Genomic DNA, 19254 nt, shown 5'->3' on the forward strand with positions numbered 1-19254 from the left:
AAATGGAAGCTAAGTGGGTCTAGACAGGATTCAACATGGTTATGCAGACAAAATAGCCAACAAAGGGGGTCATGTGTATACATTGTTCTGATGACCAACTGAAATCCCCTGTCATGTGAAACCTCAAATAAGAGGTGGAGATGAAGAGTTGAGTGAGGTATAAACTGTAATGAGCAACACACTCAACAGAAGCAAGGAGATATGGCTAGAACTGGGAAAGGTAACTGACTTGAATGAGCAGAGACTTTAAACAAACAGGAAAGTTTCCTTAGCTATATGCAATGTGGCAGTCAAGCAGAGTTGTAGGGAAAAGAACTTTATTAAGTAGGCTGAGTGACCAGAGTTATATAACTAATTCTATATCTACACTACAAGCTAAGAGTGTGGTTCCCCTGCTCATGTATAAATACTAGCTCACATGGAGATAGCACAAGTACAAATAGCAATGTTGTCGCAGTAGCAGAAATGGAGGCACAGCTGAGCCATGCTAAGTATGTTCCCACAGGTTTTAGGTAATTGTACTCAGCACAGGTCAGCCCTGCTGCCACTACCAGTGCTGTCTCAGCTACACCGCTATTTATACTTGCACTAACTTGATAAGAGCTAGCACGGATATGTGTACACAAGCTGGGAATGACACTGCTTGCTTGTAATGTAGACATAGACTCAGACTCTAGAGATTCATGTACAAGCAGCTTGGAGGCAGGCTTTCATTCCTGAGCCATGGTGACACACCGGAAACCTATTTCTACCTCTCTGGTTCCAGTCATCATAGTACAAGGAACATTTAAACCAGAGCATGGGTTTCAATGATTCTCCTCATACACTGGTTTAAGTTTTACACCAGTGCAACTCCACTGACTTTGCAGGAGTTACATCTGATTTATACAGGTGAGATAGCAGAATCAGGCCAAAAAAAATAAAAAAAACACTGACACTAAAAACACATTTGAGGAGTCATTGTAAGCTAAAGACAAGTCAGTGTCATAATTTTAAATGTATTGACTATATCTATAACAACCAAGCTTCAAGGATCTTTTGTGGTGAGTTTTCCTCAGTTAGCCTGAGTTTTAAGGGATTTGTCCATTCCTAACAAAACATTTATTGCATTAATTCTCACACCACTTTGTGCTTACATTAAGGAGATGACTATATGAGTATATCCCTGGCCAAAATGGATTGCAAGTGAAAGGCCCTGTACTCTTAAGCCTAGGGCCCTCTTAAAACATCTGTTTTGTTTGTTTTCATGTGTACATTTGTCAGTACAGTAGTTCCCTACATACATCTAAGGCAACAACTTAAAATTTTTATTTTGCGTCTTTTAAAATTTTCCCCCATTCCTTGTAATGTGCTTATTCCTCCTATGCTGTAAGAAGCATATGTGCCTCAGAGGTATTATAGTTACTACAGCATGTGATGAAAGTTGCCATTTTAATTACATAGGGGTTTTTTTTTAGTATAGAACTTTGTTAATTTGCACTGGGAGAGCCATTGCAGATTATCAGATTTTGCGAATTAGCTAGTAAGTGAACAAACAATAAAGACAATCATGGATAATGCCTCACTAAATGTATTTTAATTTAGTTTGACAAACAGTTCAGTTTTAAATTCTGGGTTTCTCTAGAAAGGGGCAATGTGAAAATGTCTCTGTCCTAACTCATCAGATTTCTCCATGTACACTTAGAGTCATACCTGCTGACTTTAGTTAAAAATATGATTTTACTAATTTTGATTCTTTTTAAACTTGTAGAGGTTTCACAGCTTCAAGAGAGACTTGGATGCTGTTTCATCAGGTGCAACATCAACATAATTGTTTATTAAATTCCAATCAGTTTCACCTACACAAACCCTCTGCAGACACTTACATTGCATAGGTGTAAGTGAGGGCTGAATTCTGTCTGTAAATCACTATATGATCTGCACAATATAACATGCAAAATGAAGAGAACCCAGCTTGACCCTCAAAGCCCAGGCTCAGTTACAGGATGAGGGTTTGTAGTCCTTGAATCTGGACCTTTGGGTCCCCAGACTGGCACCCATCAGCTTAACTGGCACCCATCAGCTTAACTGAACCCCTGGGAGAAGGGACCCAACAAAGGACCCCACACATGAAGCTCCAGATTGGGTGAGATGTCCAGCCCCACCGATTGGCTGGGATGATCTATTTAAACCAGAAAGAGGCACAGGAAATTACTTTTAGAAGCTAGGTGAATTCCTGGCTGGCTGTTACTATGGAAACTACCTACTTTCCTGACTCTTGAACCCTGTCTTCTCCCCATTCCTGGTTCCTGTCCTCCTTATCAAAGACCCCCATCTGTTCCCAGTTCCTGCTTTCCTGCCTCACTCCAGCTCCCTGCTCCTATGCCCTATCACTGACTCTGGCTTTGAGCCCCAGCTTGACTCCTGACTGTGTCTGGCTCTGACTTTTGGCTTGGCATCTGACTCTGTCACAGGCTCTTACCCCAGCACCAGTTCCAGGCTCCCAAATCTGGGAGGCATGACCATCCATGCCCTAGTACGTACAGCTTGCTCAGACCACTACCAACTGCTCTGAAGGGGCCCATCCGAGACTGGACCCAGTGGAGTTCCCTATACCAGAAGGGGCATCAGCACTGCACGGGCAGGTGATCGGTCTCCAGGCAAACAACCTAGCATTGCAGATGCAGGATACACAGCTGGCCAGTGAGAATCAGGCATTGCAGAAGCAAATCCATCAACTCCACCCAGAAAATGCTGTGCTCTGTGCCCATCTGGCGGTGCTGGTACCTGCTATCCCTTTGCCTGAGCATTTTGATGGAGTCGCTCCAAATTCTGAGGCTTCATGAATCAGTGCCATCTCTTGTTCTTGCTTTAACTACAGATGTATGCTTCTGACCATACCAAGATAGGCCTGGTAGCCAGTCTGCTGGCTGGGGAGGTGTTGGACTGGGCCTCTCCCCTGTTGGAAACCAACAGTCCAGTTCTGTCCAACTGGGGTGCCTTCCAGAGGGCAATATCAACCATCTTTGGTAACCTTACCCACTCTGCTAAGGCTGCCCTGTGGAAGCTCCAACAGGTGTCGGGCACAGCAGGCATCCTATGCAGCTGACTTCCACTGCCTTGTATCTGACAGAATGGAATGAGGCAGCCCAGTTATGTCACTTTTGAAGGGGTTTGTGGGATGAGGTTAAGGATGAACTCACCCAAGTCAAGCCCCCAACAGGTCTGGATGCCTTCATAGATCTTTACCTATCCATCTATCTGTACTGATAATTGTCTATACAAGTAACGGGAAGAAAGAAGAGGGGCATCGCAACTCTGCCTCCCACTATTGCAGTGGCTCTCAATCTTTCCAGACTACTGTATCCCTTTCAGGAGTCTGATTTGTCTTACGTATCCCTAAGTTTCACCTCACTTAAAAACTACTTGCTTACAAAATCTGACATAAAAATACAAAAGTGTCACAGCACACTATTACTGAAAAATTGCTTATGTTCTCATTTTTACCATGTAATTATAAAATAAATCCATTGGACTATAAATATTGTACTTACATTTCAATGTATAGTACATAGAGCAGGATAAATAAGTCATTATCTGTATGAAATATTAGTTGGTACTGACTTCGCTAGTGTTTTTTATGTAGTATGTTGTAAAACTAGACATGGCTCCAGTTCCAGGCTTCTGACTCTAACCATTAGTCAGGAGTGCCCATGGCAGTTAGGAAAAACACTGTTTGACATGTAAACTGAGCGTGTAGGTCATGGCCAACACAGAGACAATAAACATTTTCCCACCAATCCACTTCTCCTAAAACTGCACCTACCACTGTGTTATTAAATACTTGTTTAGACATGCGGGGAGCTATAATCTTTTATGTGAGAGTTATAAAGCTTGTAAATTAGCAAAATAGGGCTAAATCACCTGTTCTCAATGTCTTTTGTTTTTTAACCCCCAAAAATGGCCAAACAATTCATCCAATGATGCAAAATCCTTTGGATTTAGGTAATGGTAAAAAATTATAGGGCACTAAAATAGGATGTGCTAGGGGGTTGTGAGCTGTTCTGGGTGCTGATGGTGGCTCTTGGACAGATGTAGTGCATGCTGGTGGCTGGGTGGGATGTGGGCTGGTTGCTCTTGGGGGTACTTCCCCACAGAACAGAGAATAATACAAAAGTAGCTTTTCTGTTTGGAACATAGATCCTGGTTGAATTATTCAGAAAAGACTAACAATATCCAGCCCAGGAAAACTCTGAAAATTCAAGAGAAAACTACAGAGCTAAGGGGCTTTTACATAGCAGCCAATTGTTATGAGTCCTTTTAATTAAATACAAATGAATTAATTGATATAAAGTACCGCTAGGCAATTATTTTGCTGATATATTTTCTCTTTTGAGACACTCTTGTTTACTGCATCTATCATCTTCGAGAGCCTACCACCTAATTGTACGCTAACTATTTTAAACATATATTTAAAGAGTTAAAGCTAAGTTTGTACTGTAGGAAACTTTTACATTAATATCATATTTGTGTTAATGGTACGCATATTAGATCCAATAGTATTTACATTTTTTAATCCATCTCCCGTCCCTAGGCCATCATTGTACATGCGATATTGCATCTTAATGAATTTTTCTGGTTAAAGATTTTTAAATAAATGAATAAATAAATAAGTAATGAAACACTTATTTTTATCTCACTGTACACAAGTTTACTGGCTGATTTTTGCATTCGGATTTGCAGTGAATTTTTTTCTTCTTTTTTCCAAAGATATGTGTGAAAGTACACAAATTATAGTTGATTTATGAGCAGGCCTTTGGCAGCCATAAGAAGTTTACCGGCATCAAAACAACAATAGAGCAAAATGGAAGGACTAGCTCGTGAACAGTAATAGACATTCCACCCAAAAAATTCACCTCCTTCAAATCTAGTTGAACATCCATTCTTAAACTTCTGCAGACTACATCCAATATGGTCTTGATCCTGCCACTGAAGTCTCTGGCAAAGCTCCCATTGATTCAGTGGTGCAGAAGCTGGTCATATGTGTCTTGAGCCTTTTAGTCATAGGCTAGTGGAATTTTAGAGCAAATAGAAGTGATATGTCCATATAACAATACAAGTGTACTCTCAAACTGCAAGCTGTTTCTTCCAGTGAACTGAGGGCTTGATCCTACAAAGTACTGAGCATCTCCTGAAGGTGCAGAGGACATTCAACTCCCATTGGCTTTAATGCAAATTGAGAGCATATCCAGGAATTGATCAAGCCCTTGCCAGTTCATTAATATTGATAAACTGCATGTATGTGTCTTTCCCCATATTTTCATATTGTGTATTTGAAAAAGATATCGGGCTGGAATGTCAGTTCATTCTTAAAGTGACTAAAACTCTATCAGAACTCTAAGACCAAGAGATATTTATTTACTATTGACAAACTAATTAACCAATTCCAGCACAAAGAGCCTTGAGATAAAGATAACATGCTGAGACATGAACATGCATGTTTGAAGAACAGGCAAAAGCTTTCATGGTAGCTTTGCAATGTATGTATTTAAAACAAACAGCCCAATAAAAATCATTACACAACTACTGGAATCTATCTCAATAAAATTATTTGTCATAGGCTGAGTTTGGGCAAAGCACCTACTTGTGTTAATCTTACTCTGTTCCTAAACTAGCAAATCATCCAGAGGTGTTATTTCTGCTCCCACTAGACACTCAGCTAGATACACCCCCTGTACACCTCCTGTACACACAAATAATGAGGCAGCTCCAATGGCTTTTTGTAGAGTAATGCAACAAATATAGTTGTATTTTTAAATGGCTTTGCTACAGCAATATTCCCAACATGCAGTGTTCAAAAACGTTGAGTCAGGCCCTCCAAAATCATGAGATTAATTTACAAATCAGAAGATTGCAAAAACAAATACATTTTTAGTTACCATCTATGTTCTGAACCTTTGGAGTGCTTCCAGGTCATGTGTCCCAGCTTTTCTCTGCAACCATAAGCACTATAAACTTCCTTTTTTCAAATGAAAGCTGAGATTCTTATATATTCATATGACTCCAAGACCTGGGGCTTTAAGAAAAACATCAGATATCACAAGACACAATGAAATCACAAGCACTGGCAACATGGCTACAGCATGTCCACACTCAGGGTTTGTTTGTTTACCATTAGCATTCAACTGAGCTGGTTTCCCTCACAAATATTTATGCAGAGCAGAATTTAGAAATTGCACCTGTAAGTGCTTGTATTCTCATTTAATCAGGGGAACAATAATAATGTTGTGTGACTGATCTAGCCAATTATAACAAAGCAATGCAACTCAAACAGCATAGTCATGATAAACTGCAAGAGTTAAATTCAAAAAGGTATTAATCCACTGCATATAAATGGAAAAAAATCTCTCCAGTATAGATGCAACAAAATTCCACATTCTGTTAAAAATGGCATTCATGCTGCTATACATGTAAAATAAATGGAATAATCAATAATAATTTTAAAATATGAATTATTAATTATTATTAATAATAATGAAAAATATATAAGCCAAAATGGTACAATGGACTTCAGGTACCAACAAACCAAATTGGGCAGAGGTATTCTGAGTGGCACAGCCACTCTTATCTTTAAGAAAGAGGTGCAGCCTGCAGAGACTGATCTCAGCAATACAATTCGTCTTTGTGACCCAAATGAGTTTTCACCTATCAAAATGAAGCATTTCCTCCCATAGTCTCTTCAGCCTGCACCTTCCTATTAAATATGAGGGCAGCTGCAATCTGCTCCCATTCGTGTGCATTTGGGTGCCAATTCAGAAAAGAACTTAAAGATGTGCTTAGGTCCATCTCCATTCTGGAAAAGCCCTAACACACATGCTTAATTTTAAGTATGTGCTTCTGTCTCAGTGATTTCAGTGGGACCTAAGCACAAGCTTAAGGGCTTTCCTAACTAGGGTTATATTCCTGAATTGGTGCTTAGGTGCAACTTTTGGGCTCTCAGCAAGTTCCATTATGTTTTATCTTTTGGTCAAACCCCCAGTAGGTGGAGATGCAGGGACTTGCTGGGTTTTTCCCTCACCTACCCCACACTGAACTGGGTACATCTACACATGTCAGTCATCCTCAGGGGACTTAGCAGAAGTGAAAGCCATCACGTGCCTAAGGAACCATTCCATCTATTATTTGATCTCTGATGACTGCTATTTGCCTCTGACTGTGAGGCAGGCCATGTTACATTTCTGATGAAAAGTAGGGAAAAGATGAAGCCTCCAAAATTGTACAACCACCATCCAAAGTTTGGCACAATTGGTGAGCAGCCTGTGAACAGTCACACAAGGATAGAGGGATGAGTGGGAAACTCTACACCCACACCCTTGTGTATGTTTGCCCAGGGACCACTCAGTAGCAGTCCCTTTGTTCCTTGTTCTTTGGGGAATTCAGGGATTGTCTGCTCCTGCTACCCCTCTTCAGAGTAGGATTCTGACAAGAGGGTGGGGAATAGGCAAATCATGGACACTTTCCTAGGGAGCAAACACACCAATCTACAACAGTGCTCCACACCATGTGTAAGGAACAGTACTGGAGCACGTCCTGGAGCTGCATGGCTCTGTGCTCCTTGCTACTCAGGACTGTGCCTTAAAAGCTCTTTGTGACACTGCCCTCTATTGGACTGAACATGTCAACCCCCTTCAAGCATTTCTAGGCTTTTTTCACTGACTAAACTAGCAGAGCTGCTTCTTTAGCTCGCCAGAAATGGGCTTGTGCATCTGAAGTCAATTTTTCATAGTATATCTCATGAGCTCCCTTGCATGAATAATGAAATTATTGCATGCCCTCACTTAACAGTCTAGCATGTTATAACCTCTGCTATTGCTGCTGCTGTTTCCAGTTTCACTTAGGTAACATCCATTACAACAACAATTACTGAAGAATGGAGTGTAATACAGCCCTGGTAAGACAGCCCAGAAGACCAGAAAACATGTCATATGATTCTAGTGAATAGAGCTGGGTGACATTTTTGGTGTGAATCATTTTTTTCCTGAAAAATGAAAATTCACGTTGACCAAAACAATTTGTGAATTTGGGTCATTTCCATCCAATTGTTCTGGTCAAAATAATAACCAGAAAGACTGAAATGGCTTGATTTCGGCATTTTCAAAATGAAATGTTTTGACTTTTTGTTTTGGAAGGACATTTCATTGAAAAAAATTCACTTCATTTTATTTTAAAAAATTAAACAAATGTAATAAAACCTCAAAACTAAAATGTTTTATTTTGGATCAAATTTTTTTTGTTTTTTTTTGGTTTTTTTTGTTAACCCAAACAAAGAAGTTTAGACTTCTTAATTTTGCTGGAAAAATCAAAACAATTTTCTTTTCAGGTTGATCCAAACTATTTTTTTTTCATTTTTTTGGTTTGGGCACTGAACCAAAAAAATCAGTTATTCACACAGGTCTATTGGTGAATAATGTCAGGGGTTCAACTTTCACCCTCCAACAGGCAAATGGTTCTAGATTTGGACAGATGTTGGAGCCATTTCCTATTGTTTCAAAACTAGTCCACTCAATTCCTGCTTTTTATGCTGACCCTTAAAATCCATAGGGCAGGAATGGAGCTACACCAGTGTCTACCTGCTGAGGTGCCGAACCATGGTTAGTTGGAGTCTGGAAGATGCAGACTTGAAGATTAGTGCAAATTCACAGTATAGAAGGGAAGGTATTGACTTTGGTGAGAAGCAACAGAAATAAAGAATCTGGAGGGTCAAGAGCTGAAGCCACTAGTGGGAAGGAAGAGCTTTGAATAGAAATTATATCAATTATCAAGTGCTTGATCATCTGGAGTTTCTTCACAGGCATCCTGTTTCCTCCCTCATGCTTGTTACTATCGCTCCTGAGAGTGAGAAAGTCCCATCAATCAATCATGGTACACTTGTATTGCGCATTTTATCCCATGTATTTCAAGGCTTCACAATACAATAAAATTTACAGCTCGTGTAATTAAGAATATGACAGATTAAACAAATGAGACTGAAGTTCAGCTTTAAAAGCAAAAACTGTATCAGAGCAAGACATTATGCAAGAAGAGAATTTCACATCCAAGTGGAGCAACATCTAAAGTCTCAGAACACAAAGGTCTCACCTGAGTAGCTGGGAACTTACTAAGAGACCTACTTTTTAACCTCAAAGCCCAATTCAGGACACAAGGCATTAGAAGGTCACTAAGATTAATTGAGAGCAAGGGTTAGATGGAGATTTGTGGGGCAGCAGTACTGTTCCTAAGATTTTTTTTCTAAAAATATAAGATAATACCTCCTACTAAAACCTATATTCATGAAAGGTTCTCTGTCTTCCTAATGTATTTTTTTCCATGTCAGACAACTGAGTAGATGCAAATAGGGCTGTGCATGGAAAAACTTATCTATGAGATTAGAATTTTGGTTACAATGTTCTTGTCTGTGTATATATGAATATATGGTTTGATTCACACCCACTAGTGCTGAAGAGGAATGTGTTTAATTTGCAGCCCTATCAGTCAGTTGGAGTTGCTGTGCGCTTGGGGAAATACATCCCTGGAGGGAAGGCCAATGATGCCTGGAAAGTAGAAAGGGGTGATGGTTGCAGCAGCAGAGGGCAACTTTAAGTTGTGGATGGGGCTTTATAGGATTCTTGCTGGTGGAAGCTGCCTGGGGCATAACCACCAGAATAGGCATGGACAGCTTGTGAATCTGCAGCCACCCTTCAGGTGGAATTGTCATTTCTGAGAAACCTCTGCTAGCTTCTATAGGAGTAGAATCCAGCGCAGACCCTAGAGTGAAGGAGCACTGTCTCCCATCATTACTAGGGAGAAAAAAGGGGAGGTTAGCCCACTGGAGCCTTTCTGCCCATCTAAAATGTTACATAAAATGTGGGTTTTATAAGCACTGTAGGTTTCATAGATTCAGAGGTTGTACACCCAACCCCTAGAGCAGCAAAGCTAGACCCTACATTGCATCTGAAAGCTCCTCAAATCCCTGAAGCTCTGTAGTAGCAAAGAGCCTTCACAGGCCCAACAAAATTTTAAAAATAAATTAAATCTTCCTGTTTAGGTTGGTCTACATAAAATTATTTAATGCTGTTTAACTTTGTAAAAAGATTCCAGGGCTATTTGGATAAGCCCTTTTCATTTATCAAGTGAAATAAACAAATATGCTGACTGGTATCCAGAAGCCCCTCCTAGATCAGTGCTGGACCAATGTGGTGTTCTGCAATGTCCCTTTAGCCGATTGGCTGCTCATGAGGGAGCTGATTCCGATTCTCATGCAGCCAACAAGAATGGCATCATCCACCAATAAATCCAAATGTATTTAACTGTTTCACTGTTCAGTCGCATACAGGTAAGTGACAGGTCAGCCTCATGTACTTGTTATTTCTCATTGAAAACCGTTGCTGCACAGAGGCTGCAAGAGGGGACCATCCCAGCAGACATTGTGAATATAAGTGGTAGTGACTCTGACAAAAATCTCTGGGGTCATTTAACTGTAAGTGAATGATCAAAAGGGGCAAGTGTGCACTGCTGCTCTGCAGCTACCACTGTGTGCTGTTACTTAGCAAAACTAGCACTGGCATGAAAGAAGATTATTTGCCAGATTTGTATTAAAAGAAAAGCATTTGGCAAAACATGCAACTTTGGTTACTAAAGACTGGAATGTCGACAGTGTAATTTGTGAAAGACTTTTCAGTTCTGTATGGGGTATGAACAGTGACAACAGAACAAGTCTGGAATCAGAAAGTGGAGAAGAGATGAAGTTTTTCAAGGTTAATCTTCCCATTTTGCTCTACAACAGTTTATCATTTTTCAGATATAGATAATAAATTATTTTGCAATCTCCTTTCCTCCTCTCCCACTGTAGAAGGTGCATACCCACTGACAGTGCTGCCTAGTGGTCAGGCTGGGGTTGGCAGGTCGTCTCCCTGTCCTCACCTCAGGAGTGTCCAGTCCTCTCCTTTCAGACAGAGATTTTGGGGTCTGGGCACCTTGAACGGTCCAAGCCTTTTTGAGCTGGTCTCTCACCCTAGGGGAAGGCTCTTGTTGTTGTAACATCCTTTTGCAGTGGGTAGGGGAGCCCGAGCCTGCCCTCTCCACCAGGCTCTGGTCCAGGGCTCAGTGGTGGGCGACTACACCCAAGACCTTGGGGCGATAAGCCATTGTCCCCCTGGACCACTTCCTACCCCTGTCACCTTTAGCTTCCCAGAGTAAACCACTGCACTCAAGTCTCTGACCTGCACACTCAGCTACCTGCCTCTCCTTTGTGGGCTTGCACAGGTCTGCGTTGTCAGGTCTCAAGCAATGAGTTCCTGGGCAGTATTTTCCTCTCAGAGCAGCCACAAGCTCCCTTTCACTGCCCTCCTCTGAACTGCTCTTCTCCCCTTTTTAATAGCCCTGCCTCCAGCTTATGCAGGCTTTGCACGTGTGTCTAGACAGGACTGACTGGGCCCAGAGATATTCCTTAACCCCTTGCTCTCCAGTGTGGGGTTTGTATACCCCAACATGCCCACACACAGAAGCTGCTTTTTAAATGTAAAATATGAACTTTCCAGATTTTCTTTTCATTAGATTTTCACAAGATAGAATCATAGATGCATAGACTTTAAGGCCAGAAGGGACCATCATGATCATCTTGTCTGACCTCTAGATCTGCCACATTGCAGGCCACAGAACCTCAGCCACCCACTGCTGTAACAGACCCCTAACCTCTGGCTGAGTTACTGAAGTCCTCAAACCATGGTTTAAAGACTTCAAGTTACAGAGAATTCACGGTTTACTCTAGGTTAAACCAGCAAGTGACCTGTGCCCCATACTATAGAGGAAGGCGAAAAAAACCCAGAGTCTCTGCTAATCTTACCCAGGAAAAAAATCCTTCCTGACCCAAAATATGGCCATCAGTCAGAGCCTGAGCATGTAAGTAAGACCCAGCAGCCAGACACCTGGGAAAGAATTCTCTGTGCAAATATAAAGGACAAACAATATAAGAGCCAAGTCTTTGGATTTGAATACTGAATATTAGAGTGCACATTAGATCATAGCAGATTTTAACAAAATGAACCTTTCTTCATCAAGTAGGAAACTAATGACAAAACAATGGACACAATCCTACAAATCTATAAAAATTTGAGATATCCGTTCACTACTTTTTATACATGACATTCTATGCATGCATAACTCAACAAATGTAAAAATGATGCATTATTGCATATTGGCCATGTTATTTACAATTTAAAAAATACAGTGAACCCCATAGTGTCTGATGTTTATGATCAACTATGAAGTCAGTCCTAATGTCCATTTTCCGTTTGTTTTATAATAGCTATGTATCTTCCATAGATGGTAAATGTACACACACAAGAGAATGTGTGTGCGTGTTTATATATGTATATATATGTTAGGCCACATCCAGACTCACCTTCTCCTGCACCTCAAGAGCCCTGACTTTGGAGTTCCACAGGAATCCATCCTCTCCCTATTTCTGTTCAAATATACATAAAGCCACTAGGGGAGACTGTGAAACAGCATTGGCAGAAATGTCAGCAACATACAGATGACACCTAGCTCATAAGATGCAAACATCACCATCTCCCAACTACAATAGAACCTCTGGAAGGAGGTTGTTCGTAACTCTGAAATGTTTGTAATTCTGAACAAAATGTTATGGTTGTTCTTTCAAAAGTTTACAACTGAACACTGACTCAATACAATTTTGAAACTTTACTATGCAGAAGAAAAATGCTGCTTTCCCTTTATTTTGGTAGTTTACGTTTAACACAGTACTGTACTGTATTTGCCTTTTTTTTTTTTTTGACTGGTGCTGCCTGATGGTGTACTTCCAGTTCCAAACAAGGAGTGCGGTTGACTGGTCAGTTTGTAACTCTAGTGTTCATAATTCTGAGGTCCTATTGTACCAAAGGGCTGGGCCAAGATCAAAAGCAGAAATAGGTGAGACTATGGTCAGTAAATTCAATAGAGTATTTTAACCTGTGTAATTTTAAATTAGGCTTCTTTTGATTTTGGGGGTGGAGGAGGAGGAAGACAGTGAGAAGTGAAATATATTATGAGCTCTTTCTCATTGTTTGAACCTTTTAAAATTTGCTTATCACTAGTTTGAGCCACACCACAATAAATATCTGAATTAAAAGAAAATAAGCCAAATAGACATTGTTAATAGTTAGCAAGTGTTATGAATATTTTTTCACAGATACAGCAAACGCCTCTGAAGCAATAATATTTTGGTCATTTTCTAATACTCGTGCTATTTTTCCCATCATATATACATAGAAATAAAATGTCCTGCTTCCTTATTTAGCAAAATATGAACACCATTATCAATCATCAAAAATATGTATTACAGACATTTATTCCCTTGATGAATGCATGCCAGAAAAGTGATATACTTATTATAGAATCTCTTCCCATACCAAAAAATTTCTGTGGACACATTTGCTCCTGTCTCAGCCTTAGATGTCGAGAAGCAAAATCTTTATCCAATTGCATGCTTCTTGGAGACAATATCTGCTAGTTTTCTGAAAAAATTCCTTCCTTTGCTAGGTTCACTTATTGAAAACATTATAAATGTTTTGTTAGCCATTGTGGCTGTCCAAAGCTCACTAAAAGTAGCTATATTAAGTATATTTAATTTTTTTAATCTGTCCCCCAATGTTTTAACAATCTGTAAGGCAGAATTAAATCTATTCGTTCTAGCTCGGGTAGAAAAGAGATAGAAAGAATAGCAGGAAGCAATCTTAGGGATATAACTTTTGGAATAAATTATGTAATAGAAATTATTCCAAAAGTTTCACTGTGGGGTTTTTTTTTAATCAGCTGCAAAACTGTGCTCATCAGGATTTGTAATAATACTCTGATTGTATCTGATGTTGGGAATCCATCCTTTGTAATACTTCTTGACATAATTGCAGCTTTTGACATACTCAATCGTGGGATTCTTCTAAATCATCTTGAAAAATATGTTGGTCTTTCAGGTTCGGTTATTCAGCAGTTCAAATCTTATTATAACCATCGACAACAGTTTGTTAATATAATTTCTTTCCATTCCTCCTCTTACATTGTCATCTGGAGTCATCTGTTACAATGTCATCTGAAGTCCCACAGGGAACTGTTTCTGGTTCTATGCTCTTCTTTATCTACCTGCTGCCTTTAGGAGCTACAATACCGTATCTTTAGAGACATGGGTTCTGTTATATTTCTGCTGACATTAGGCAGTTTAATTTTCTAGTCCCTATGCCTATTTATTTGATCAATATTCTAATGCTTTTCCCCTCTTGTTCAGCTATTTAGATGAGACTCACTTTAAAAAAATATTTTTAAACATTTTGAAATTATACCACAGACAGATAGAAATAAAAATAAGTTTTTTGGTTATTCACCTTTTATTCCCCAGTTTCCCAGCCAGTTCATACATATTACTATGCTTTTCTATTCCAGAACATTTTACTTATTTATAAATTTCCACATGCTTGAGCATGGGAAAATGCCCAGAAAAATTAGATTCAACTATTTAAAAAAAAAAGAAAAAAGAGGAAGTAAAGAAAAAACAAACTAATACTTGGATCTTAGTTTCACCACGCAGACTGCTAATATATGGGACTACTATCATAGTAAAGTACTGCTCAGTGTGAGTAATGGTGGCAGAATCTGGACTTTATTAAATAGTATCATATGTGTAACCCATGTTTCAGAGGTATTAGGTACTTTTAGCTCCCACAGCTGGAGCTATGAATGTTCAGACCTCTGAAAATCAGGCCCAGTCTTAGGTAATATAAATGCTGATACCCCCTCCACACGGCCAAATATCCTAGGAAGTAAGAAACAGAAATGTCTGTATGTTTTTCCTGCAATTGCACGTGAGCAGTGGCTAATCTTCATGGAAGAGTAAACTGTTGTACCTTCATTTATTCTCCCATCCTTTGGGTGCATTTGCCATTTTGGCAACCTCCCTGAAACTTCCCATTTACATATGATCTTTCTGGTCATAGAAAATGGAGGTGACTTGAGCAGTTGTATGTTGGTATTGAAGTAGGCTGTCATTGTTTTCTGCATTTCCAAGTAAAGCCAAAATGAGTTAGTGTTCTTGATTCATGTCTTTCAAGAATATGGAGTCCATTTTCCCTGATTTCTTGTGAATCTCAAACTGAAACAAACAACCACCACCACCAATTTTTCTTCTTTAGATAATTCTTGTTCTGCTCCTAGATCTCTGAATGGTAAATAAAAGAAACATGCTAATCCCAGACTCTTCATTAATACCCTGTGTGCTGCATGCCACAAATCAGCCCCACATGCACACAGAAGCACAAATTTAGCCAGCCTCTAGCATTACCAGAATGCAGGTGAGTGTCGTAAATTGACCACCAGCATTGCCAATATATTGCTATTCTGCATAGGCAAAAATGCTTTTTGCTTCGTTGTGACCATTTCATGCCTGCTCTTATAACAGAACTGAACACAAACTCGCGTAGGTAACCTGCCTTAAAAAAACACCAAAAAAATATACCAGGCCTGATTCTACTGTTACTTACACAAATGTAAATCAAGATGAACTCCACTGAAGTCAATGAGATCAGAATCAGGCCCATAAACTTTAGTGAAAAGGGATGAATGAATTTTCTGTCTGAATAAATATTAAACTAACCCAATCCTACCATGGCCCTCTGCCCCATAAGATCTACATCTCATCAATACCAAGCCTTGTGAGACTTCCCCCCTCCCTCCCTCCAACAACACTGTATCACCCCTCCTGGTGATATCATTTTGGGGGAGCTTTGGTGTCCTGATATCCTCTTTTCAGCACCTACTTCAAACCTTCTGGCACTTTTTTGCCTCCCACATTAGCATCCCTTTGGCACCCTCCCTCCTACTCCTATGTCCTATACACACCTGCCATCTTTCCTCTGGAACCCATGCTGCCCTCGAAGGAGATAGGTGGGTTTAAGCCACAAAGCCTTCGTATTAGAAGACATCAAGTTTGGATAGGACATGAGTGGGAGGGAGGCTGTCAGGGAGGTTGCAAGCTGGATGGGAGTGAAGGATAGTGTCAAAGTACGTGTCTGAGTGTGAGATAAGAAAAGTGTTTGTGCGAGGAAGGGCACCATATGAAGTGAATAGAGGGAGGGTGTCAGAGAAGAGAATGGGGGGTTGAAGACTTAAAGAGGGAGAACTGAGGTGGGGCAAAATAGGAGACAAGAAGAAGAGGTATGTTAGTAAGCTGCAGAGAGAGGGATTGGTTAGATGGCAGATAGAAGACCCAGCAGTGGGGGAGCTGAAGGAAGAAAGAGAAACCAGAGGGTCTTTGGGGTGGGGAGTGTTGAGAAGGAATGAAGGGGAAATAAAGCGTCAATGGACAATGAGGAAGGGGATTAAGGACCAAGGGAGGGAAATGGAGAGAAGAAAGATTGCTGGGGAAAAATGGGGAAGAGAGAAAGAAAGGTACTTTTTAGACCAGTTCACTAATGGAGTAATCTTTAAACATTTTGTCATACCTTTACTAAATGTACACTTTTTCCTGGTCAACATTTGGATAGGAGACCTCCTAGGAAAATACAAAAAGGGCAGCAGTAAATGGTGTTTCTGATATAGTAGGCAGCTGTCTTCCCTCTGAGAAAAATATTGAACAACTGCCCCTGCCTGGTGTTAAGGGGCACTGTGCTGCTGCAGATGTCATCTTTCAGATAAGACTAGAAACCAAGATCTTACTTCTTTTGGTCATTAAGTATCCCATTGCACTTTATATAAGAGTAAGGGTGTTAGCCCTGGTATCTTGGATAAATGCCAACTTGGTACATACATTCTGCTTACCTAGACTTCCTATGTATCTTTAATTGTATATATAAGTGTCCTTCTTCACTTTTTTCCAAAATTATTCTGCAGTTTTGCTGTGCAGGATTAAACAGCTGCCATTTTCCTCCTCAAGGATGGCTGAATTGCACTGGTCAGTGAAATAACTCCTATATATTAAGTAGTTTGTAAAATTATTTTGGGACATTTAAAAATGAAATTCACTGTCAACTACATATATTATCATTAGCCTATCTTCCTGCTTATTTGACCAGGCACTTTCTATTTCTACAAATATATGGTAACAAAATTAACTCATACAGAATTAGAGACAGGCCAAAGAATTATTGGTTTTGCAGTCCATGTGTAACCCACATGCCTAACAAGGAGATATCTCTTTAAGAGATCTATTGAGAGGGTGGGTAGGAGTGAGTTATGTCTGGGTCGTTGTTGATAGGCAGATGCACAATTAGCACTCCACATCCAGAAGTTTCTGGAATCGGGTGTCATAGTTTTTGAGTATGTTCAATAGATTCCCTAAAGCTGGACTCAGACTCCATGAGGGCAAGTAGTCAGGACCGCTACATTACAAAAAGTCCGCATTTAATAAGCAGAATTGGGCTTTTAAAAAAAAAGTCATTTAAATTTTTTAGCATCATGGGTTGCGGGTTTTTTGGACTTGTTTTATTTGGAGGTCCTTATTTGGGCTTTTTTTGGTAATAGGTGACTTCCATGCCACCTTTGTTTCTGCACTGCTGCTGGCGGCAGCGCTGCCTTCAGAACTGGGTGGCTGGAAAATGGCAGCTGCTGGACGGGCGCCCAGCTCTGAAGGCAGTGCCACAAGCAGCAGCACAGAAGTAAGGGTGGCATGGTATGGTGTATTGCCTGTAAGTTCATTCCTTTTGTTCTTTTTGGACTTGAATGTCGGGAGGTTGACCCTGTGTAATCCTTGCTGAAAATCCTTAGTGACTGAATTCTGGGACTCCAGGTGCTTTTCTATGGGAGTTGGGGTTTTTAGGCACTAGGAGAAGGGCAGAGAAATAAACTCTAGCCCACTCAAAGGTTACACATGTATTGATTTGAGGGGGTGGGATTCAGATAAAAGGGTTCGAGCTCTGGTCCCACATTTAGGAAGAACAAACAAGTATAAATGGTAGAACCTCAGTGTGATCAGAGATAGGCCAGTGCAGGGAGTTTTGAAAAACCCACCTGATATCTTTGCATTGCCTGACAGAAACTTCAGAGCGATTTCCAAGTACGTTGTCAGCTTGTGTTCTAGGCTTTCCTTAACTGAGCAATTTGTTAACACCTTACCGAAGGGCACATCTTGGACTATACACCAGTCCCAAAATCCTGGGACTGGCACAAAGGAACTGGGTAGGGGTCAGGATGAAGACGATTTTTCTTAGGCCAGTAGAGCAGCTCTGTAGCCATCACAACTGCTATGCTCCTCTTCTATTTGAGTGAACGGCCATTGCTTTTGCATGAAACATGGTTCCACTGGTCCAAGCTCAGCCCTTCTGTGCCAAATGTTCATGGTGCTCTCATAGAGTTGGGCTTTGTGGGGCACATAAAAACAGAGGGGCCAACTCCTGAACAAGTGCCTAGCATTCTTCCTTCCCTACCCACCCGTATGCAGTGCAATCACCCCAGTTCCACTGTGACTAGAGTTATCCCAGCATGCTGAAGGCAAGGCAGGATTTGACCCAAAGGCCCAAGTGAAAATGAACACCTGCACTTTCTGCACCAATGAAGCCCATAAATGCCATGAACACTGAAAAACTGATTGCAAATTGATTTTTCAGAGGTTCTACCACACTCCAGAGGACTGCATCAGAGAAGATCTAAAATTCTTATCTCCAGAATTTCTACAATTAGTTTAAAGATTAGAGAGTTTTCCTCATACATATCCTCCTAACTGAAACCATTTGCACATTAAATTCATGTATCAGACATTCCCTCTCTGAAATATTTTTCAGGGCCCTTTTGTTGAATTTAGGCCTTAGTCAACTTTATTATGATATGAATATTTTATAGTATTTTATAATTTTACCTTAGTTTTCTTTTCTACAATCTTTGAACTTTTTGTACACACTGCATTAGGACTACCAGAAAGAATGGGGTAAAAGAAAAACTGCATGGAATTAAATCATGTTAATATGCATCTTAAGAAAAACAGGGACAAAATTCCATAGAAAACATATTTCCAAAATTGAGCAGGTAATAGGGATATACTCTGAAACTGTTTCCCTATTTTTCATCAGGTTTTCTTCCTTGTTCCAAATTCTTCATCAGCCACTGGGTTTTGAAAATTTCTTGCCAGAACAAGTCGTATGTTTGTTTGTTTGTTTGTTTGTTCACATATGTAAGTGTCTATGTTCCATCTGGCTGCAGAAACAGCTCTAGTTAATATGCCTAATTAATTAATCTCTGTGTCTAACCACAACCAAGGAA

This window comes from Emys orbicularis, chromosome 7 (assembly GCF_028017835.1).
Source record: "Emys orbicularis isolate rEmyOrb1 chromosome 7, rEmyOrb1.hap1, whole genome shotgun sequence".
Lineage (NCBI taxonomy): Eukaryota > Metazoa > Chordata > Testudines > Emydidae > Emys > Emys orbicularis.